General features: G+C 39.1%; 1 long non-coding RNA gene across 3 annotated transcripts in view; it reads left to right on the plus strand.

Annotated features, from left to right (window-relative positions):
• Positions 1 to 1,933: 1,933 nt before the first annotated feature.
• LOC129619662 (uncharacterized) overlaps positions 1,934 to 25,568 on the plus strand; it is a 290,932-nt gene continuing 267,297 nt past the window's right edge. For all 3 annotated transcript variants that reach the window (XR_008698024.1, XR_008698025.1, XR_008698026.1), the window contains exon 1: positions 1,934 to 2,165. This is a non-coding gene — a long non-coding RNA (uncharacterized LOC129619662). The remainder of the gene's footprint in view (positions 2,166 to 25,568) is intronic.

Genomic DNA, 25,568 nt, shown 5'->3' on the forward strand with positions numbered 1-25,568 from the left:
TCTGCCCAGAAGTCAAAGGTCTTGATGGCAATTATACACTGACAGCTAGTTCTAGCAGCTATTACTACACTGATGTTTATTCTGGTCGCTGAATCAATGTCAATATTCATGAAGATAGAGCAACTTGATTTTGCTCATATTTTTGGGCTCTCTGTAACAATCAGCTTCTTCATTTCATCGTGGTTAGCTGACGAATAATATGGCAAGTAATTGAACTCATCAGAAAAGTAAAACAAATCTATAGTTAATCACACTTTTCTTTAGTGACTAGTCTTTGTGCTCTTCAACCTGCAGATTAAGCAGGCTGTGGTGTGCTTTTGAAACAAAGGAAAAGATGAAACAGATGCTTGTTAATCATGTTGGAACTTCTAAAACAGCTGTTGCCATGGGAGATATTGTTCCAGTATTTCTTTTGAATTTTACATGAGGACATTTGCTCCCTCCTTGGCATTGCAAATTACAGGAGTGATTGAGGTATTCTAAAACCCCTAACTCCCCTTCCCCATTTGAATGCCTAGCATTGCGTTTTGGCATCAATTTGAGCTGTAATGCCTTTGCAGCAAAGCAAGGAAAAGTCTGTGAACTATAATTGCTCACTGCAAAAATGTTTGATGATTAGCATAATCTCTCAAGCAAGCTGTAAAGTATAGAAACTGTGCTTAGGGAGTTAATAAAACAATCCCGCAGTTTCCCTAGGCAGTTTTTCCAGGTGCAACGTCTGCCCTTCTCAAACAAAATCTACAGCTTCGGAATAGAGTGAGCCGCGCGCATGGATCAATGGTCAAACCCAGAGAGTGGGGCTCATCCAAGAGAAACAAGACGAAAAATTCAACCAGAGACAGAAATCTGGACGCGCACCAAACAACTTTTCATCAGTATGTCTGTCCGGGAGGAAACATTTTCCAGTGGCCTCCTTCCTTTTTTTTTTTTTTTCTTTCTAAATGAGCTCAACTGCAGTGTTTCCAGGCGCTGTAACCAACAAACTGCTTTGGGCATGGAGGAGCATGAATAAGTGATGCTGTCTGTTCAAGGTATCTTACCTGCTCCACCTCCCCCACCCCCACCCCCAAGTCAATTCAAACCTAATGATAAACCAAGTCTAGCAAATTTGTCTGCAGTCCACGTGGGGATTTGCGGGTGTGGTTTCCTAACGGTGAGGGACTCGGGGTCAGGCGAGCAGGGCTGACGTAGAGGGGAAGAAAGCACTATGATATCGGCTGACCTCTGTTAGAGAAAGGGTAGAATTTGGGGAATTTAACTGTTGTCTCTCGTTCATTTGCTACATATGTGCCCTCCAACTTCAGTTGTGGATGCCGTGAAAGCAGCCGGAGCAGGCCTAGTACCAGCATCGGGCACCTCCCTGAGTCTGAGGGCAACGAGGCGGCCATCGGTCCACCGGAAATGTACAAACAGCTTCTTCCAGATGCTGGCCTTAGTCTCAATGTGATGCTCTTTCACTTAGCGGATAAACCGCCCCATCAGGTGGGACCATTTGGAAGTGACAGTGAAAATACACAGGGCTCGAGTAAAGCCTGGTGAGTCATCTTCTGTTTTTAAATGGGAACTACCAAGAATTCATACGTGCACATCGCCACTCCATGCATTTAAATTGACCGAGCATTTACATTTGAAAGTGTTCAGAGGATGAACAGAAGGCAGCTTACTGGCATTAAGTATATTATTCACTGTACTATATAACTGTAATAGAGTGATTTCAAAAGTCTCCTGAGAAGGTGGGGAATTAGAAAGATAATTTTGTCCTAGCTGTTTCATTTTTATCCCCCTGGGCAATAGGGGGACTGTTTCCTGTTCAGAAGGTGGCAGGGACCACAAAGGTCACTGTCGTCAGTATTCCTGAATTACAGCAAGTTGTCAATATGTCACGATTCAGGTGGTAGCCTGAAATAAAGAAAAGGAAGCAGGGCTTATGGAGGGAGAGGAGGAGAAAAGCAGTGATGCTGGTGGAGAATTCAGGAAGGGCTGTGCTGCTCTCTGAATGTTTCATTGAGTTGCTCTGCTTTCAATACTTGTGTTCCACAGATGCCTTTCAAGTTATTTCATCCTGCACCTTTGCAAGGTCCCTCAACTTGTCAGTAAACTGGATGAGTGCACCTTCTGTGTATTCCTTCAAGCAACGTAAATATTGAACAGAAAGGGAGCAATGGGTATGTATCAAGGAATCTTCCTCTGAGGGGACCTTGTGTCATTAGTCAGCATTCTTTGACATAGTTGTTAAATACAAGTCTGGCTAATTGCCTTAATTCAACTTGCATGTCTTGTGTTATCTGTGAGACCAAGACTTGCCAAGTGACTTGCTGAATAATGGTACATTTTGCCATTTTTCCCAAGGCAGTACAATAGAGTATGAAAGCACAGACTTTATATATATATATATATATATATATATATATATATAAAATTGATTTCCATTTTATTTTATTAATTTTTTATATTAATTTTTTATTTGGAGGATAATTGCCTTATAATGTTGTTTTGGTATTTCTGCTGTACGACAAGGTGAATCAGTTCTAAGTATACACATTTCCACCCCCCTGACCCAGCCCTTTAAGTCATCACAGAGAACAGAGCTGAGCTCCCGAAGCACAGACTTTCAAACAACCCACCTGGGTTTGAATCTGGGCTCAGCTACCTACTATTAGCTGTGTGTCCTTGGGCAAGTTACTTAATTTCTCTGTGCCTTAGTTCGCTCATCAGTAAAGGGCAGATGATAGTGTCTTCCTTCTAGGGTTTCTGTGTGAATGAGATGTGCTAGCAACAAGTGTGTATTCCTAGAAATGAGCACTGAGTCTGTAGTCACTGCTGGCCAAGCGTTCGCTGTCATCCATGTCGTCATCCTCACTAAACAAATGGTGAGCTCGTTATAACGTTGGTATCAAACCTGCGTGGCCACCCAAGGTCACTGTTCACTTCAAGGAGCACACAAAATAAAGGTTTAAAAATCAGTTCTACAATGTTCCTGCCAATCATTCCTGTTGAGGCCTCCCTCTTTTACAGCATGGATTATAGGAACTAGGAAATGGTCAATGGTTTTAAAATATGTAGTGAAAAGTACTTATCTAAGCTATGTGTTCTCCCAGAAGAGAGCATAAATAGGTTTTTCTACCAGTAGCTGAAGTTTTCACAGTTTTCACAGAAAAGCATATGATTCTGCCATAATGCTGGGTGTCCTTGAGTAAATTACTTTATCTCTCTGAGTCTCAGGTTTAAATTTTTCCTTTGTCTTCTTGTGAAGTAAGAATGAGGATATAAATTTCTTGTATTCATTTATTCCAAGGCACTATATTGAGTAACTAATATACACCTTGCATAACCAGGTTCTAAATGTATTTTTATTCACATTGAACAGTGAATATCTTTGCCACCATAATAAAGATATAAAAAGCATCTATAATAGTAAGAAAGAAAAACTGCTATAGGGATATAAAGCCTATATTGGACCTGAGCTTAGGTCTTTTTATTTTCTTCTCCAATGGGCTTGTCTGAACTTCAAACCATGCTCGTTTGCTTAATTTGGTTGAATTTCTTTCTTTCATTGACTAATTCTTGATGTTAGATGGTAGTTTGCACTATCATTTTCAAAGATTTCCAAAGAGATCGTTCAGGGAATATTCTTAGCTTACAGAGAATATTCTGGGTTTCTCCAAGTTTATGAGCCTTGTCAATGTGAGAATAAGGGGCTTAAGAGTGATGTGGAACAAGGGGCAGCAGATATGATAGTTTTTCTGATAGTGACATTTGCATGTTTGTGAATTGTCATATACAACACTATAAATTTTTGGACTGGAACTAAAAGGTGAAGAAATCTCTTCTAAAACTGTCCACCAGACATTTGAGGTTCTTCCCTAACTATATTCTTTTGGAAGCTCCCATAGCATAATTTGTGATGTGATGAGGGCCAGAGTATGGGGTTTTGAAGGATAGCGGCTCACCTCCCAGGTAAGAAGCATGGATGACCATGCCCATTTGTGAAGAAAATAAAGAAAACAGACAAGTTGTTGACCAGGTCCTAAAGAAAAGGGCATTTGTCCATGTTTTCATGGCTTCAGTATCTCTTCCTGGGAAAAGAAGATAATGATGTTTGTCATTATTTTAGCAATGAATTGTTTGCTTTGAAATCACTTTAAATAAAATCAACATTGGAATTACCAATATTTTCCACCAGACACTTTCATTCTCACCTTGAAACTCCTTAGGTGAAGCATCAGTGATGGACTGATGGACTTTCTTTTTACCCTTCAGGATGTTCTCCAGAGAATCTGGAAATACCCTTGGGCCTTTTCATTTGTTGTAGCTTAGAAAGAGCACAATGGCACCCCACTCCAGTACTCCTGCCTGGAAAATCCCATGGATGGAGGGGCCTGGTAGGCTGCAGTCCATGGGGTCACTAGGAGTCAGATATGACTGAGCGACTTCACTTTCACTTTTCACTTTCATGCATTGGAGAAGGAAATGGCAACCCACTCCAGTGTTCTTGCCTGGAGAATCCCAGGGATGGGATAGCCTGGTGGGCTGCCATCTATGGGGTCGCACAGAGTCGGATATGACTGAAGTGACTTAGCAGCAGCAGCAGCAGAAAGAGCACGGTGCCACTAGAGACAGCGGCAACTGAAAGCAATTTCTGGGCTATTTGAAATGCTTAATAAAAACTCCAGGAAACTTGGCCTCTTAAGCGCAGAATATGTGATCTTAATGTGGGGCTGTTGTTCATCTGGCAAGACCCCCTGCAACACAACTGGACTTGTTCCTCAAGAAGTGTCAGCAAGGCGCCGAAAGGATTCATAGACTGAGCTTTGGTCAGAACTTGTAGGTTTTCTCGGACTCCAAATTGTCCATGACGGGTACAAAAGACCCCCTGCTGACCCGTCCTCCCAGCATTCTTGGGGCAATTTCATTTTTTTTTTTTTTTGCCAGGTCCTTACTCTTTTATGATTGAAGAGCTCTCAATGTGTAAATAACAAATGGAAGTTGGACAGAGAGATTGGATGTGAACTTATGTCTGTTTTCTTTATTTTCTTCGCAAATGGGCTGGTCTGAATTTCAAACCATGCTCGTTTGATTACTTTGGCTGAATTTCTTCTTTCTTTGGGAGATTAATTCTTGATTTTAGATCGCAGTTTGTACTAAAATCATTTTCAATGATTTCCAAAGAGTTCTTTCAGGAAATATTCTGGGTTTCCCCTCCAAATTTATGAGCCTTGTCAATATCACCCAGCACTTGGTTGTCTGAACAGGCCTCCCATGCAGTACTTTCTCCTGGCTTTGCCCTTTGAATGTGTTCTATGGAATAAAGCCTGGGTTTTAGATTCCACAGGGCTGCTAAGCCTTGCATCGGCTTAATGTTTCTTATGGGTGCAGTTGGACAGATGAATTATGTAAAATAATTGTTGCTGACTATATAAAGTTTAAAGTTCTTTTGTGTAGAGGAATGGAGGAGGCAATGGCACCCCACTCCAGTACTCTTGCCTGGAAAATCTCATGTATTGAAGAGCCTGGAAGGCTGCAGTCCATGGGGTTGCTGAGGGTCGGACATGACTGAGTGACTTCACTTTCACTTTTCACTTTCATGCATTGGAGAAGGAAATGGCAACCCACTCCAGTGTTCTTGCCTGGAGAATCCCAGGGACGGGGGAGCCTGGTGGGCTGCCATCTATGGGGTCGCACAGAGTCGGACATGACCGAAGTGACTTAGCAGCACTTAGCAGTGTGTAGAGGAAATGTGTTAAAACACTTTGAGGTCTCTTTAAATTTGCACAACACTTGAGTACGTCATCATCACCACCAGGCCACCTACTCTGGTTCAGTGCTGTTTGAAAGTGCTTCCTGTGTGGACTTTCAAAAATGCAAGTGGGATGAAGCAGAGTAAAAAGTCATCATCTGTTCTCTTCCAGGATCAGATTACATGATAGTCGCTTAGGAGATATCTTATGCAGACAAGGTACCTTTGTGTGTAAACATGGATTTTAACATCTCTGTAGATACACCCTGGGTCAGAAAGGTCAAAAATTTGGGTCTTGGTTTCTCCCAAAAAGGTACTGGCAAATCCATGGGTGATAGGAATGTGAACAGTGAAACAGACCTCCTACCCGTGGTGATCAGAAAATAAAAGAATGGATGCCTAGCACCCAAGGTACTAAAAGGCAAAACTAAGTGGAAGATGTCCCAGGAGATGCATGTGTCTATCAGGGTGACACTGTTTGCTTCTCTATCTGGGAGTTTCCCGTTAACGTCATCGGATATTTATAATCCGCCTCCTCCCTTTTCAGAACTGTCAATTAATTCCATTCAGTACTCAGTCATTTGGTGCTAAGTACCTGTTCTTCTGGTGGTGCTCCGAGAGAGAGAGAATGCTCTGATCTGTGTCTCAGCAACACCTCCATTGCTAGTCTGTCATTACCCACATGTGAGTGGTGGTGAGAGATTCGAAATGGAGGCAGAGTTTGCAAGCAATTTCCTTTCTCTTCTCTTTCTGGAGTGGCTACAGTGAAGATAAGATAAACCAGTAACTCCTGTGCAAAGCATTGCCAGCTTCTCTGGTGATGGAAAAGGGCTTCTAAAAGTCAAGGAGAGAGGGAGAGCCAAGGCCTATGTCTGTTCCTGGTTAAATTTCCCTTAATTTCAGTGCCAACAGCCTTTACACTTTATCCCTTGTTTGCGCTCAGAATAAAAGCTTCTCTCTTACAAATGTTTAACCTGCAAACTTCACAGGTATTAAAAGTCCTACAGAGCCCAGCAAAAGGAACCTCACCTCTGTACACAACCCCCCACCCCCCTGCAATGGTGTCATGGGCTGTTTGTTGAGGGTTACTTTGAAGGTTCAAGCAAATAGATTGAGAAACAGCTTTTTGAAACTTAATAGATTCTTAAATAGATTGTAACTGGATTATCAGGAAAATCCCCAAGAAGCTGTCTTAAATTTACTTTGTGTATAATGTCCAAGAAATTTATGAAAGTTCATTCTCCATCTCTCTCCCACCACCCTTCCTTCTCAAATTCCCTCATCTGATTTATTCTCGTAATTGGTAAGTGAGCCATTTTCCTATTCTGTTAGAATGTCTATGAAATGATAAAGAGAAAAAAAGTTAATTAAATGGAAGAATTTGTGGAGGGATATTAAGTTCAGAAATAAATTATTTCAACATGTGAGGTTTTCATTGGGCTGCCAAAGAAAATCCATGCAGTAGGTCACAAGAATAGAATCAGTAGCTGGTAGGCTTAAATTTCCTGTTTTAGAAAAACTTAAGATGGGTGTTCAGATATGACGTTTTCTAAGTTGGGTGGTTTGGAGTAGAGTATGTACTTACAAGTATAATTTCAGAAAACAGATTTTGGCAAACTGGATTAGAAGTGAATTTAACATTATTAATCTTTGCATTAATAAATGAGGCACTGTTTTTGATGATATTTTGTTTTAATATTTTAAATTGCAAATACTGTGCTAGGTGAAAGGAAAGTGAATTATAGTTGTAATTTTGTCACTAACAAATAATGTATTGGGAGAAAATTTATTTAAATTGTAGGGGGCCTTGGTTTACCAAAGATGAAGATTTTAATGTCTGCTTAGATACTTGCTCGGAGAAGGCAATGGCACCCCACTCCAGTACTCTTGCCTGGAAAATCCCATGGATGGAGGAACCTGGTAGGCTGCAGTCCATGGGGTCGCTAGAGTCAGACATGACCGAGCGACTTCACTTTCACTTTTCACTTTCATGCATGGAGAAGGAAATGGCAACCCACTCCAGTGTTTTTGCCTGGAGAATCCCAGGGACGGGGGAGCCTGGTGGGCTGCTGTCTATGGGGTTGCACAGAGTCGGACACGACTGAAGCGACTTAGTAGCAGCAGTAGATACTTGGTAACTTTCCAGATCTAAGACTAACCCCAAACAAAGCAGAGGTATCACTTCAGGTCTGTCCTCTGCTTTCCAATCAGATTTGGAAATAATACCACATTTCTGGATGCTATTTAGTTATTACAAAATTGTGTTATCACACAAGAAAACTTTTACGTCTTTAATAAAAGTTTGAGGGCTGCTGGCACTATGAATAAGGTACATGAGCTGCTACAAACTTAAATAACTTCTCAAGGTTTTCCAGGATAAATTACATTGATTTCTTTTGTAGGCAAGAAATATTTTCTGCATGATTTCGAATTACATGATATTTTTGTTCTTGTTTTACATTTCTAAAAATCTAGTTTTGAGAATACAATAGGCTTACATGACAAGTAGTAAAACAAAATTAAAAAGCTTCATGAAGTTGGTCATGCTAATTAAGAATTAAAAAAAAGAGATAAAAACCACAAGATTCATAAAAAGTTGCAGTTTTTAACCTTTTTTGAATTATAGACTTAGAAAGTCTGAGAAGAGCCTTGGAAACCCTCTTACTACAATATGTATTAGCATACACACACACTTAGACACAGCCTCCAGAGATTCAAAAGCAAAAGAACTACTTCAGGGCTTTCTGTGTCCCAATAGGTGGTCTCTCTGTATTGGTCTTTGCAGTAATCTTTGTCACCTGTACGGTGGTGTTAGAGGGAACGAGGGCAGATAGTGACAACTCTGAGTATCCCAGTATGGGAAGAGCATAGTGGCCCAGATAAAACAAAATGATGGATGATTCTCAAATTGTTCCTCTTTGATCTTGGAAAGGCTTCTTTTGCTTTGTGCTTATGTTAAAATCTGGCCTTCTTGAGAACACACGAGTTGTTAGCCATATTTGCAGTGAGTTGCTGGGGCAAAGCCAGCTTGAATTTAAAATATGCTGCAGATGGTCTACAAAGTGTATGCAGAATACGTGGATAATTACAAGCTTTCAACAGGTTTTTATGTATTAATAAGCCATTTACTCCTAGGAGAAATCTGAGCACATTCAAAAAAGTTGCAGTAATTTCCACACAGATAAATACATTTTACCACAGTATGTGAATGGACTTCAGAGGGGGCTAAAAATTCCCCTTCCAGATTTTTCATATCATAATAATCTATATTTGGAGGTGTATTCTGCTGTGAATGACATGGAGAGAGCAAAATAAAGTATTTGTTCTCCGTCCTCTCTTTCTTCCCCAACCATATTTTATTTTCTCCTCTATTTCCCTGTGGTCACATTCTCTTCTCAACTTCTGAAGACAATTTAGTCTGGGTCTCACTCAGTGTGTGGTGCTGGAGGATGCTTGGGGCACCCTAAAAGTAATGCTGAGTCTGATTCTTATTAGGATCAGAGCTGCTGAGCAAAATTTTTAAATAAATGAAACCATTTGTAAGGGTTTCTCTTGATAATGGTTATCTCATTTATTTCCCTGTTACAACGATGTTCTCTGGTAGATGTTATTAATAGTGTTTTATGAAATGTTAAGTCAGGACTCTAAAGGGCTGAGCAAATTGTCTCTAGCCACTAAGGTTGTAAGGACAGAGCCAGGTCCAATTAACTACACATCTACATTCCCTTTAAATATCTTTAGCTTCAACTCCAAGCTGGGGTATACCAGATGCCCAATTAATATTTAGGGAATATTGTTTGAAGGATAGAGCTACCTTCAAAACTGCATTAGTTTCCTGATGTGATATCAAGCCAAACATCCTGCCATTCATCATCCTCTGCTCTTGTTACTGAGTTCAAGTTTTTACCGTCTGCCTCATGACAGGCCAATAAATCAAGAGACAAGCTGTTGGGGCATGGAATAGTGACTTTATTCAGAAAGCTGCAGACCCAGAAGATGGAACTATTTTAATCTAGTCTGAATTCAGGCTACTTTTATATTAAAAAGGATGGGGGTGACTTCCCTGGCAGTCCAGTGGTTAAGACTCTGGGCTTCTGTTGCAGGGGAATGGGTTCAGTTCCTGATTGAGGAACTATGATCCTGCATGTTACATGGTGCAGCCAAAAAAAGGGGGAGTATGGGGTGTCATTGGTTGTTGCAAACTTCCTGGTGCAGGAACCGTTTGTTCTTGCATCTGTCCATCAAGGTCACGTCACAGTGTTCCTGTAAGCCTCTAAGAAGATAAATATTTTTCTGTCTCCCGCAACTTTTTATCTCTATATGAAAGAAAAGTGTTACACCTTAAAAAGTGAGATCCTTGAGAATGGACGGTCCTGTATATTTCAAGCTATAGGCAACATTTTCAACCTATAGCAAAAAACAATTGAATAAAAAGGTTAAAGGAAAAGTAACAAGTCTAATATGGAATCAGTTTTGTTCTTCTCTATTACACTCAGGACTGGATAGTGAGTTTCCATGCTCTTGGAAGCAGAGTGGTGGACTAGACAACCCCAGCTAGAAATTCATGTCCTGAAACCTATAAAATTGAATGACTTCCTCACTAATAAGCATTCTTTGAAGTTGTGGGTGCAGTAATTTAAGAAATACACCTATGTCTTTTAGTCAGATAATAGAAGATAGTTTAAAAAAAAAAACTGGAGTATAGTTGTTTTACATTGTTGTATTAGTTTCTTCTGTATAGCAAAGTGAATCAGCTATATGTATATACATATTCCCTATTTTTTGGATTTCCTTCCCATTTAGGCCACCATAGAGCATTGAGTAGAATTCTCTATAGTATACAGTAGGTTCTTATTAGTTATCTGTTTTATATATAGTAGTATATATATGTCAATCCCAGTCTCCCAGTTCCCTCTTTTTCCCCCTTGATATCCATACATTTGTTCTCTACATCTGTGTCTTTGTTTCTGCTTTCAAATAGTTTCATCTGTACCATTTTTCTAGGTTCCACATAAATGTGTTAACATAAGATGTTTGTTTTTCTCTTTCCAACTTATTTCAGTCTATAAGACAATCTCTAGGTCCATCCACATCTCTGTAAATGGCACATTTCACTCCTTTTCATGGCTGAGTAATATTCCATTGTGTGTATGTACCACATTTTTTTATCCATTACTCTGTGGATGGACATTTAGCTTGCTTCCATGTCCTCTCTACTGTAAATAGTCTTGCAATGAACACTGGGGTGCATGCAATCTTTTGGAATTACAGTTTTCTCTGGGTATATGTCCAAGAGTGAGATTGCTAGGTCATATGGTAGTTCTGTTTTTAGTTATAAGAAATAGAAGACAGTTTTAAAATTATACCAAAGAGTAACTGAGCCATTTATGTATGTTGGTTTAATACAATCCTAAGAATATTTTGCTAGAATATCTTGAAGAATTTAGGAAATATTATGTGTTGACATTTTAGAAATACACTAATACTTCTTTCCCACTAATGGTGATTTTTTAATCCTGGAAAACATTCAAGTAATTATAGTCAGCTTTCATGTATCAGTGACTATTCAAAGTAACATTCTTATATCTGATATCTAGCTTGATTTTATAATAATATCTATATTAGAAAGTTTTAGAATGGCTTCCTGTTATGTTTTGAAGCCAAAAAACTTTCAACAATGCTATAATTCTTTTTTAAATTTGATTATTTATCATTGGTCATTTCTATTATTAGTTCATATCAAGTCTCTTAAATTTTTCAGTGTTAATGTAAATAATAGCTTACACTAAGGAAGTTTCCAGGCTTGGGATTCTTAAACATACTGATTCCTTGATCACATTCTTGCCCTGGTTGTAGGTTGTCTGCCTGGATTAAAAGATCAAAAACAAATAAAAACTGCAAGTGAGAGACTATTCATAATTCTTTTGCTGTTGAATTGTGTTTCTTTCTTTAAATTCCTGTTCCTTAGTGAATGAATTTGGCAAAAATCCTTGCCTGGTTGTTGAAAGGAATAACGATAAGAAATAACAATGGAGAACAAAATGCCAGTTGATTTTTTAATCTTTATTTAAGATTCATAGTGGTATTCTCCATATCATTGACCCCTTGTGTTACTGACAAGGGGTTCTTATCTCCTTAATCAATAGAAATTGATCAGAGGCCAGACAGGAAATTCAGACAAGGCTTTATTGGGGTCCCTGCTGCAGCAGGGGACAGTGAGAACAACCAACAGATTCCCTTGCTTGCTTGCTTCCTGAGGAGGAGATGAACTTTTTCCTTATGTGCGGCAAGGGTAGGGGTGTGTGTCCAAGAGTCCCACTGGAGGGGTGGCTTAGATGCTTTGCCCACCTCTTAGGTGGTGGGGTCTACAGGGGGCAGGGGCAACACACTGCTTTCGCTCAGGACTCTTCAGAAGTGGCAGTTGGATCTTTTGGTCTCTTTGTATCTTTTGTCCAGAATTTGCCCTTACTGCACATGCATGCAGTTATTTTTAGTCCCATATAATTTCTTTGTATTTTGTTGCTTAAGAAGAGGTGTGTCTAGCTGCAAGCATTGCGGGGCTGCAGCAAAGGGTCCCAGGTCCCAAGGCTGTCTCACTTGAATGCTCATTTCAGGAGGAAGAGGGCAGAAATGGGTATCATAAGTTGAGCTTATTGGGTTCCAAACCAGGAATTAGAGCTAGATCTGCCTAAGTCATATTGTGATTGACTCTAAAGATCTGGAAAAAGCTTGAAAACCAGGGGTCCATTTATACTTGCCTCGGACTGCAGGGTACTGGCAAATGTGAATGGCTTAGTCTGCCTTCTCCGCCTCTAACTTCATCTAAGTACATCTCCAACGACAGAAAATGTCTCCCTACTTAGACTTTCTAGGCTTTTCTTAAAGGTTTGTAAAACTGGGCGAGGTATGTGATGGGGGGGGCAAAGATAAAGAGTCAGTCACAGGTGTAGTGTGTGGAAGACACGTGCCATGTTGCTCTGCTATATTTTGGGGGGAAAGAGGACAAGGATACGAGGACAGGATGTTTAAGAACATATCCCCATATATTCTGCGTGGGATTCAGCAAACAAGGTATGTCAGATCCTGTTCGGAGCTTAAGAAAGACCTGCACGAACACTGTACAGGAAGGCCATTCACAGGATGGTGATTATCTCTGTTGGGTAGGTGGCTAGAAGAGAAGTTAATGAACTATTTTGGGGAAAAGACCAAACCTAGGATTCAGTCCCTCTCTAGGCTGTGCAGATGCAAACTTCTGCTGACACTTGGGTCTTTAGTAATCCTAAGTTACTGAAGTTAAGCACATTTGAGGCTATTTAGCACTCTTTATGGTTTGATGATGGTCCTCAATAGTGTTTTTCATTGTTTTAATAAAATCATTTTTTTTTTGCCTAAAATGACCTCTCCTGAACAAAGACAGATGCAGGTTTTTTACACTCACTGCTTATAATTTTTGGAGCCCTCTTTAAGAAAATAGCACAAAATTACAAATACAAAATAAAGTATAATAGTGACTAATTCTTTAGAAGGTAGAAAGAAAGCACAGTACATCAGAAAATTTAAAAAGCTGACAATCACTGAAAACATAATAAATTCAGAAAACTAGCACAATATTTGTATTGATAAACTGCTGGACAAATTTCTACTATGCTTTTTTCCCCTTTTTATTATTTTTGGCTCCATAATCTCTGATTTCCTTTTTTTTTTTTTTTCTAAAGACAAGTTTTTAGAGCAGTTTTTGGTTTATAACAAAATTGAGAGAAGGGTACGGAGGTTTGTCTTAGATCTTCTGCCCCAGCACATTCACAGACTCCTTCATTATCAACATCACTCATCAGTGGCACATTTTTTTTTTTTTTTAACCAAGAGTGAAGCTCACTGACACATTATAATCACCCAAAGTCCATAATTTAGTTTAGGGTTCAATCTTGGTGTTGTATATTTTGTTGGTTTCAACAAAAATATAAGAACATATATCCATAATTCTAATATCAGAATGTTCAGATTCTTTTCACCGTCCTAAAAAACCTCTGTTCTCTTCCCCTCATCTTTCCCTCATCCTCTGGCAACCTGGTAGGCTGCAGTCCATGGGGTCGCTAAGAGTCGGACATGACTAAGTGACTTCACTTTCACTTTTCACTTTCATGCATTGGAGAAGGAAATGGCAACCCACTCCAGTGTTCTTGCCTGGAGAATCCCAGGGACGGGGGAGCCTGGGGGGCTGCTGTCTATGGGGTCGCATAGAGTCGGACATGACTGAAGCGACTCAGCAGCAACAGCAGCAACAAAAATCCTCTGTTCTCTTCCCCTCATCCTCTGGCAGCCACTGATCATTTCACTGTCTCCACAGTTTTGCCTTTTCCAGAAAGTCATATATAATTGAAATCATACAGAATCTAGCTTTCTCAGATTGGCCTCTTTCACTTAGTAGTATGAGTTTTAGGTTCTGCCATATCTCAACAGCTCATTTCTTTTTAATGCCCTGTCTGGATGTACCACAGTTTATTTTTCCATTCATTTCCTGAAGGACATCTTGGTTGCTTCCAATATTTGGCAATTATGAATAAAACTGCTGTCAGTAATTATATGCAGGATTTTTATGGATATACATTGTCAACTTTGGGGGAAAAATATTAACAAGCGGTCTTGTATTGTATTGCTTGATTGTATGATAAGAGTATGATAAGAGTATATTTGGCTTTTTAAGATCTGATTGCTTCTTTACATGACAAAAACTTTCTAATGTCATTTTCTTTGGAGAGGGTAATCAAGTCTTTCCTCTTATATGACTGAATGAAAACTTTTTTTCTTGTCAGTGAGAGTTGAGATGCATGAAACAGGTAATTTCATATGCAGATGTACTTCTTGCTAGTAGCTGTGTTATAGGTTTGTGTCCTCCAGAGGGTCTGATAAATTCTGTCGCATGATTGCCATCCAAAAAAAGGAAGAAAATAGTTCAGTGTGCTTATAACTGTTTGCTCTGTGTCATCAAGTATATTTCTGTCAGGAAAGAACTTCATCTGAGGCATACTAAAGTACCATTTCCTCTGTGTACAATGTTAGAAGTCTTATGATCAGAAGATTTTTCTCCAGATTCGCTTCTGGATCTATACATATCAAGACTTGTTTCTCCTTATAGAATCCACAGGTTTCCTAGGTTGTGAATTGTAGGCATGCTTAAGTTCTATAAGCCTGTCCTTAGTGTCGGGTTAGAGAATGTCAGTACAATGATGGGAGGAGTCTTTCTGGAAGCAATTCCTATGCTATGAAGGAGAGTAGGGACAACAGTTTACAGAGTTGACTGCAGACCACAGAATTGTATATCACTAAGCCCAACAAATGTGTCCCAACCTTAATTTCTTCTTAACTGAAGCACAAATAGCCTTGGCCATTCCAATTTATAAAAATTGTATGACTCTGAACACACTCCTAAGCCTCCTCCCAGAGCCTTGGAAGTGTCTTGTATAAGTGAAGAACCCTGAGGCTTAAGTTTCATTAGCTTCATGATAAGTTCACTTTTCTTTTATACAGTTCATGAGGTTCTCGCGGCAAGTATACTGGGGTGGTTTACCATTCCTTCCTCCAGTGGATCATGTTTTGTCAGAACTCTCTGCTATGGCCAGTCCGTCTTGGGTGGCCCCGCATGGCATGGCTCATAGCTTCACTGAGTTACGCAAGGATCCGTGAAGGGGATCACTTTTCTACTATTGGATCTTACCCTTTTCTCCTACTGATTGGTCTTATAGACCTTCATAGTATGTTGCTTGTACCTGTGTCATCGGGAAGACCAAATCTGACTTCACATTAGACCTGTTTCTTCTATTTTAACCCTTGTACTCCATTGCCTGTGCTTTGTAATGCTGGCTTTGCACCTTTTGTAAAAGAATGTTGCCTATAGCCTGAAACATACAGAATAGCCTATTCTCAAGGCTCTTACCTTTAAAGGTATAACACTTTTTCATTCATGTGGAGATTGCAGAAGAGAGAATAATATTTGTCTTGCTGGAGATTTACAGGAACATAGTGACCTGACCTAGGTGGACAGCTGCAAGAACAAAGGATTCCTGCACCAAGAAGTGTGCAAAAGCTAACCATGCCCCTCCCTCATCTTGCTTTTAAAAAATGCCTTGTTGAAACCCTTCTAGGAATTGAGGGGTTTTGGGGGCCATGAGCCACCCATCTCTTTGCCATCTCTCGGAGTCTTTTATGACCCTGCAATAAACCTTTCTCTGGTCCACGTTCTGACATTTCAGTTTGTTTCACCTCACTGTGCCTCAGGCACATTAACTTGCATTTGGTAACACCTGTCTTCCAGTTGCATTCATCTTACCTTACACTGTCTTGTCTATAATACTTAAGTGTAAAAAAAAATTTATACATATACACATTTATATATTTTTATTAAATACATGTATTTACTTCCTTCTTCAAGACTGATCTCAGAGTTGTTTCCTATAGAATATTAATCTTTGTGGATAAATCATTCTACATATATATAAACTTATCTGTCATTAGTGGGCAAAGCTCTGGACATTTTAAAAGGCTTTTTGATACAATTTCCACAATTATCTTCAGAAAAGTTTATCCTTGTGAACTTTCCTACCAGAGATATATTGTCTTATTACATTCTCCAAAAATGACTGTCATGCATTTCTCCAACAAAGACATGCATATGGCCAATAAGCACATGAAAAGATGTTCACTATCACTAATTATTAGAGAAATTAAAATTAGAACTATAATAAGATATCACCTCACACCAGCCAGAATGTCTATCATCAAAAAATCCACAAACAATAAATGCTGGAGAGAGTGTAGAGAAAAGGGAACCCTCTGTTCCTATCATTCCTTTCATTCCTATCAACCACTGTTTATAGGAATGTAAATTGATATAACCACTATGGAAAATAGCATGGAGGTATCTTAAAAAACTAAAAATAGAGCTACCATATAACACTGCAATCCTACTTGTGGGCATATCTCCAGAGAAAAACATAATCCGAAAGGATACATGCACACTGGTGTCCACTGCAGCACTTTTTATAACAGCCAAAACATGGAAGCAGTGGATAAAAAAGATATGGTATATATATATATATATATATATATATATATATATATATATATATACATACTGGAATATTACTCAGCCATTAAAAATAATAAAATATTGCCATTTGTAGCAATATGGATGGACCTAGAGATTGTCATACTGAATGAAGTAAGTCAGAGGAAAAATATCGTAGGACATCCATTATATGTGGAATCTAAAAAGAAATTATACAAATGAACTGACTCACAAAACAGAAACAGACTCACAGACTTATGGTTGCTGGCAGAGGGAAGAATGGACGGAAGAGATAGTTAGGGAGTTTGGGATGGACATGTACATACTGCTATGTTTAAAATGGATAACCAACAAGGACCTACTGTAAAGCACATGGAATTCTGTATGTGGCAATATTATGTGACAATCTGGATGGCAGGGGAGTTTGGGGGAAATGGATACGTGTATATGTATGGCTGAGTCCCTTTGCTGTTCACCTGTAAGTATCTCAACAGTGTTTGCTAATCTGCTATACCCCAGTACAAAATAAAAGTTAAAAGAAATGTCATAATTCAAGATCCAAAATAATCCCATTGTGCAAATTCATTTGGAATAATTTTTTTTACTGTATTGAGTTTTGCCATTTGGGATCATAGTATATGTTTTTCCATTATTCAGGTAATCTTTGTATGTCTAAGCAAAATTTTACCATTTTCTCTGTATATGGTTCATGCATTTGTATTAAAATTTTTCTGGATATTTCATACTTTGTTGCTATTGTGAAGAATATCTTTTTTCTCTTAATTTGTTTAAACTTTCATTGCTGGTATATAGAAAAACTATTGATTTTTATATACTTATTTTTTAGTTATTTTGACTTGCTAACTATAATAGTTCTTTAGGATAGATATTCTTTGAGGAAGTATTTTATTTTGTTTATTAGAGGTTCAGATATGAAAATTAAGTCAATGTTTTTTGGCTTGCATAAAAATAATCATATTTAATCATATTCTTTAAATCTACTTACATGATAAATTTAAAGGGTTTCTTTATTTTAAGTCATAATTATATTTCTGAATGAATCCTTTTTGGCCCTGGTGTTTTATTCTTTTAATATTCTGCTGAACTTTCCCCCAAAAAATAATGTAGACAGAGGTGTAGCTACATAATGCTTATTGCAGCAGTATAAAAGAAAGCAAAGAACTAGAAACAAATGAAATGTTCAAAACTAGGATGTTAGTTAAATAAATTAAAGCATGTATTTCCAACTGAGACTGAGTAGACTTCATAAAGATATTATAAAACTGTAGCTGTAAGTATGGAATGAGACCATTATGTGTTATATACACACACATAACACACAAAGTTATGTGTGTGTAAGTGTTTGAGTCTGTGAGTGTATTTGTGTGGGAGTATATGAATGTGTGAAAAAATGTGTCTGTGTGTATGTATCCTTCTGTGTGTGTATATACTGAGAATGATCTATACTGGATTTTAGCAATGAGATTTTTCCAGGTGAATGGAGATTATATTTTTTGTTTTATTATTATTAGAAAAAATGACACTATAGATTTATCCAATTGAACAAAAAGTACAGTTAATATCCCAATGCAGAAACAATCATTGCCAGGAGTAAATGAACATCATTCCAGATATCTCTTCAGTTCAGTTCAGTTCAGTTCAGTTCAGTTGCTTAGTCGTGCCCCACACTTTGCGACCCCGTGAATCGCAGCACGCCAGGCCTCCCTGTCCATCACCAACTCCTTTCAGTGTTGGTGAATGGTTCAGTCAGTGATGCCATCCAGCCATCTCATCCTCTGTCATCCCCTTCTCCTCTTGCCCCCAATCTCTCCCAGCATCAGAGTCTTATCCAATGAGTCAACTCTTTGCATGAGGTAGCCAAAGTACTGGAGTTTCAGCTTCAGCATCAGTCCTTCCAATGAACACCCAGGACAGATCTCCTTTAGGATGGACTGGTTGGATCTCCTTGCAGTCCAATAGTGGTTTTCCCCACTTTCTTAGATATCTTTTACATACATATAAATACATATACATAGATGAATATATGGACAAAAATACTTTCAAAACTGCTCGTATTTGGTATTCTATTTTAAATATTTTTTATTGTTTGCATTTGTGAAAAGAGAATAAATTGAAACTAAATAGATTGCTCAACATCAGAATATAGTCAGTATTAGTTTGCTATGGCTATCATAACAAAATACCACAAACTGGGTGGCTTACAGAACAGAAATATATTTTTGCAGAATTCTGAAGGCAAGAAGTCCAAGGTCAAAGGGTCAGTAGCTCTGGTTTCTTCCAAGGCCTCTCTCCTTGGGTTGCAGATGGCCACCTTGCTGTGTCCTCACATGCTTGCCTTTCTGTGGACTAATCTCTTAAGGACATCAGTTACATCAGACGACTGCCCATCCTAACAATACCATTTAAACTTAATTACCTCTTCAAAGTCCCTGTCTTCAACTGCTGTCATTCTGAGGTACTGAGGGTTAGGACTTAACTTCAGCATGTGAATATTTGCACAAAGGAACATAATTCAACCCATAACAGATTCTTTACTGAAAGATGCTTTAATACCTTGGGCTTCCCAGGTGGCGCAGTGGTAGAGAATCTCTTGTCACTGCAGAAGATGCAAGAGATGTGGGTTTGATCTCTGGTTCAGGAAGGTCCCCTAGAATAGGAAATGGCCAGCCTGCTTCATTATTCTTGCCTGGAAAATTTCATGGACAGGGAAGTCTGAGGGCTACAGTCCATGGGGTCACAAAGAATCAGACACGATTAGATGGCTGAGCACACACAAACACTTTAATTCCTAAACATCCACTCAAAAGATAAGAAAAGTGATTGTAGATACACTGGAAGATAGCTGGGCTTTCTAAAAGTCATACATTATATTTCTTCTACTTCTTCCCACCTTCCTTTCCTTCACCTGTTTTGTATATATATGTATCACTTAATGTTGTCAAGATTTATATTGTTTGCATGGTTACTCGACAAGTATAATTCCTATAATCAATGATCAGTTTTGTATTTAAATTTGTTCAATGCCCATTACCAGTCTTAGCCTCGGACAGTTTAGTCGCTCAGTTGTGTCTGACTCTTTGAGACCCCATGGACTGCAGCACGCTAGGCTTCCTTGTCCATCACCAACTCCGGGAGCTTACTCAAACTTATGTCCATTGAGTCAGTGACATGAGTAAGGTAAGAAACGCTAAGAAACTCGTCTTCCCCTAGTTTCACTATTTTATCTATTGCCCAGGTAGAATTTTCAAGGAGGGTCAACAAGTATTAATATTTTGTGAATCTTTCACAGGAAAAACTGATGGCCTTTCTGAAGATCAAAATGACTGGGCACACCTTGTTAGAGCCTATTTTATTTCTTGTCCATAGGTGATAGGACGGTTACTTGCTGGCCATTGTGGCCACCTGTTGAAGGAGGTCATTGAGAGGATGTGACCACTGGGTCAAGTTGGACCCAGGCAATTGAGACTCCTAACTCCCTCCCAGGCCCAGAATGTGTGTTCCACCTACTATCCCCGTGCTAGCAGTCCTTTGGAGGAAGCAGCCTTGTGAGTAAGGTGTGGTTGGGATTCTCCGGGACTTCCTTGGCAGTTCAAAGGTTAAGACTCCTCACTTCCACTGCACAGGGCATGGGCTTGATCCCTAGCAGAGGAACTGAAGTCTCACATGCCACATGGCCAGATCATCTGGACTGAATATGTGACCGATCCCAATTAGGGCCTCCATGTAAACTTTCAAGATTCTGGGGACAGATGTGGAAATCTACTCATTCTGCAGCTGCCAAAGGTAAGCCTTGTAGGTAAGTTTCCTTGCTTATTACACCTGCCACCTACTCATCTGGAGCCATCTGTCTCTTTCTTCAGTCTCTCCTTGCCTTCCATGTATGGGCACCAGTTTACAAACCTACACTGACAGACATGTTCTGTTTCCCTCAGTGATGTTTAATAAAATTGATTTTGTTGCTGAAATTTTAAATTTGGGAGAATTAAGACAAAAGTTTGGATTTCTGGGTTTTCTTGAACATACCAAAGAACTGATAATATAACATCCTTTTAACTGTTTCTTATTCTCTGTTTTTCGTTTTTGGGGGTTTTGGAATTGTGTCTATTGATCAAATATATTTAGCAAAATCTGGATTTAAAAGCTTAATGGACTACTGCAGAATTTCTTAGGCTTTCAAAATGTATCATAGATAGCCAAGAAACAGGATAAGCAATGTTTTCCAAACATTTTTTACCATAGAATTCATTTCTTGAGAAGAATTTTTTGTAGTATATCTTACAGGGAAATTTGAGAAATGCCCATTCATGTCAAATTGCTTTATTTTGTGTGTGTGTCTATTTTCTGTTTGCCCTTTGTTAGCCTTTATTCTTTTGTTTTAATTGGAGGATAATTGCTTTGCAATGTTCTTGTTCTCTTAAGGCAAAATTGGCTGGAGCTGTCTTGTTTTGACAGCTTTGTGTGCTCCCCAGTCACTGGGTCCGATCACTTACATGTCCTGCGCCATTCTTGATGGCATTAAAGTTTGCAAATTCAGTCTTAGAATTTTTTTTGACATTACTCTCTTATTTCATGGCACCAAGTATTGAACTAGTTATTTTTACTGCGACTTCCTCTTTCATTTCTTGGGGGGCTTGATTTATTTGCTTTTATTGTCTTCCAGAAGGTCTCATGTGTTATGTTTCCAAAATCCTTTCATGTTTGAGAACATCTGCCTGTTGCCCATATTCCGAAACCAACATGTCTGGCTGTAATATATTTTGATATATTATAATTGTTTTACCTTCAAGGTATCATAGGCTTAGTTAGTATGTTAAGTCTGAAACCAACCTGATTCACTTCCTTTTAAGTTGAGTTGCTTTTTCTATCTGGATGGTTGAAAAAAATAGTTCTATGTTCTTGAATCTTAATAACACCAGGATATGTTACAATGTTGATCTTTATCTTTTTCCTGGTAGAGAAGGCCTGTCTTTTCATCTATGTTTCTTTTTTCTTTCAGGGACTTTAATATCTCTGAATATTTCTTCTTTTCCTTCTTTGGATCACAATTACAAGGGTATAAAATAGCCTTCTATTACACTGGCTTTGGTCTCTGACAACTGTTTTCTAACTTTTTTGGCTGGGGGAGTAGATGAGGCAGGTTTATTTACGTTTTTACACTTTTAAAATTTTTCTCTATAAGCTGCTATTTTTTAAATTGGAGTGTAATTGCTTTGCTTTACAAAATTGTGTTAGTTTCTGCTATACAATGAAATGAATTAGCTATATGTATACATATATCCCCTCTTAGTCAATAAAGTATAATTAGATGTTTTTCTGGAACTCTCTTGCTTTTTCAATGATCCAACAGATGGCAAAATTCTAAATTCAGCTTGAACATCTGGAAGTTGTGGGTTCATATACTGTTGAAGTCTTGCTTGGAGTATTTTGAGCATTACTTTGCTAGTGTGTGAGATAAGTGCAATTGTGTGGTAGTTTGAACATTCTTTGGCATTGCCTTTCTTTGGGATTGGAATGAAAACTGAACTTTTCCAGTCCTGTGGCCACTGCTGAATTTTCCAAATTTGCTGGCATATTGAATGCACCACTTTCACAGCATCATCTTTCAGGATTTAAAATAGCTCAGCTGGAATTCCATCACCTCCTCTAGCTTTGTGCATAGTCAAGAAGCAACAGTTAAAACTGGACATGGAACAATGACTGGTTCCAGATTGGGAAAGGAGTACGTCAAGGCTGTATATTGTCACCCTGTTTATTTAAATTATATGCAGAGTACATCATGCAAAATGCCGGGCTGGGTAAAGCACAAGCTAGAATCAAGATTGCCGGGAGAAATATCAATAATCTCACATATGCAGATGACACCACCCTTATGGCAGAAAGTAAGAACTAAAGTGCCTCTTGATGAAAGTGAAAGAGGAGAGTGAAAAAACTGGCTTAAAACTCAACGTTAAAAAAAATGAATTTCTTGGCATCCAGTTCCATCACTTTATGGCAAATAGATGGGGGAAACAATGGAAACAGTGACAGACTTTATTTTCTTGGGCTCCAAAATCACTGCAGATGGTGACTACAGCCATCAAATTAAAAGACACTTACTCCTTGGAAGAAAAGCTATGACCGACCTAGACAGCATATTAAAAAGCAGAGGCATTGCTTTGCCAACAAAGGTCTGTCTAGTCAAGGCTATAGTTTTTCCAGTAGTCATGTATGGATATGAGAGTTGGACTATGTGGTGTTGGAGAAGCCTCTTGAGAGTCCCTTGGATTGCAAGAAGATCAAACCAGTCTATCCTAAAGGAAATCTGTCCTGAATATTCATTGGAAGGACCATTGCTGAAGCTGAAGCTCCAATACTTTGGCCACCTGATGCGAAGAACTGACTCATTGGAAAAGACCCTCTTGCTGGGAAAGATTGAAGGCGGGAAGAGAAGGGGTCGACAGAGGATGGGATGGTTGGATGGCATCGCTGACTCTATGGACATGAATTTGAGTAAGCCCCAGGAGTTGGTGATGGACCGGGAAGCCTGGCATGCTGCTGTCCTTTGGGAGTGACTGAACTGAACTGATCCCCTCTTATCCCAAGACTTTCCTCCATTCAATTAATACAACTTTTAACGCTTATTTTCTTGCTCTTTCTAATTTATTGGGAGATGTGTAGTGGTTCTAACGGTGCTGTTGTTAGTTGATCTCTGCAGGCTTTCTATCGACTTCTGTTGTTTTGTGTCCTTTGTTTCATCATATCTCATTAAGTCCTTGCACATTATGAATCATGTTCAGAGAAGCTCTTATGCTTTTAGAATATGCTTTCTTTAAAATTTTTTTTCATTTATTTATTTTATTTTATTTTTGGCTGCACTAGGTCTTGTTGCTGTGCATGGGCTTTCTCTAGTTTTGGTGAGAGGGAGCTACTCTACTGCGGTGCATGGGTTTCTCATTGTGGTGGCTTCTCTTGTTGTGGACTGTAGGCTCTGGGTGCTTGGGCTTCAGTCGTTGCAGCACACGGGCTCAGTAGTTCTGGTGCACGGGCTTGGTTGCCCCATGGCAAGTAGCATCTTCTGGACCAGGGATCAAACTCGTGTCCCCTGTACTGGCAGGTGGATTCCTGTTCACTTTACCACCCAGGAGGGCTTCCCTGGTGGCTCTGACAGTCATGAAACCGCCTGCAATGCGAGAGACCTGGGTTTGATCCCTGGGTTGGAACCATACCCTGGAGAATGAAATGGCAACCCACTCCAGTTTTCTTACCTGGTGAGTCCCCACAGACAGAGGAACCTGGCAGGTACAGTCCATGGTGTCTCAAAGAATCGGACACGACTGAGCAACTTTCACTTACTACTAGGGAAGTCCAGTATGCCTTCTAAATGAGATTTTTCTACCTATCAGTCATATATGCCATGCCACTTTTTCTTCCTATATATTTGCTGTGTTTATGGTTGATTGTTGCTGTTAAGTCACTCAATTGTGTCCAACTGTTTTGCGATTCCATGGACTGTAGCCCGCTAGGTTCCTCTCTCCATGGGATTTCTCAGGCAAGAATACTGGAGCAGGTTGCCATTTCCTTCTCCAGGGGATCCTCCCGACCCAGGGATGGAACTCGCATCTCCTGCATTGGCAGGTGGATTCTTTACAGCTGAGTCTCAGGGAAGCCCATGCATAATGGTAATGCCATTTAAAAAAATGTTGTTCATACCTAACAAGGGCAGTGCCCAGAACTTCAATTTGCTCTGGAAGCTTGTCTATGTGAGTTTTCGAGGATACTGTTTCCTCAAGATCTGGCCACTTTGTCTTTCTCTCTTTGATCTATTGTCTGAGGTCTGGATATTATCACTCAGTTTTTCTCTAGCCTCAAGTCATGAGAGTGGGGACAGTAGAAAGTTCAGACTCTGCTTTTTCTTCTTGGATTTGGGTCAATTTCCTGTTTCACAATCCAGTCCATTCAATGGGATATGTTCTCTTCCTGAGCCCGTCAATGTGTGATGCTTCCAGTAGAGAGAATTCCTTTAGATTTTCCTTGTTTCTTGTACATGTTTCTCCCAATAATCTTCTGTGTATTCACTCCTCTTCCCCAGTCAGAATAGGAAAAAAATAATATTTCCTGTGGGATTTAGCCTCATCTTATGGTAACTGGGGACCCAGAGGGGTTTCACCTTCTGCTTAATCTCTTAAACATTTGGCGCTTGCAGACAGTTTTTATTTTTTCTTATTTATCTGCTTCTTTGTATTCAATTCTGCAGCTATTGCTGGAGCTCTTTCATGCCCTCTTTTTCTTCTTTGTCTGGAGGAAGGCAGATGGCCTTTCCTGGCAGGTTTTTCCTTTATGAGTTCCTTCGGTGGAGATGTTTGCAAAGATGTTCACTTGACTTTCCCATGAACAGCCTGTTTTCCCAGCTTCTATCTATTTTTAGGAATATTAGTAACACTTTTGAGGACTTGGCCAAATCATCTGCTTTCCCTACCATCTCTTCTGAGAGATGCAGATAAGATGAAAGGACTTCCTGAACCAAATAATCATCTTTTGTTTATTTGCTTGGCCATGTCTTTTCAAAATCTATGTCATGTATTTTTGTTCCTTTCATTAAATGTTGGAGCAGGCAGATTCCTTCATTGTCTATTTTAACTGGAAGTCTGAACTTCCAGTTCAGACTTTTTTGCCATTTTTTCTTTCTTTTTCTTCTCCCTTTAAAAAAAAATGAGGTAGGCTAATGTATGTTTATTTATTTAAATTTCTTCTACCATGGACATGTAT

This window comes from Bubalus kerabau, chromosome 9, assembly GCF_029407905.1.
Source record: "Bubalus kerabau isolate K-KA32 ecotype Philippines breed swamp buffalo chromosome 9, PCC_UOA_SB_1v2, whole genome shotgun sequence".
In the NCBI taxonomy this organism is placed as follows: Eukaryota; Metazoa; Chordata; class Mammalia; order Artiodactyla; family Bovidae; genus Bubalus; species Bubalus kerabau.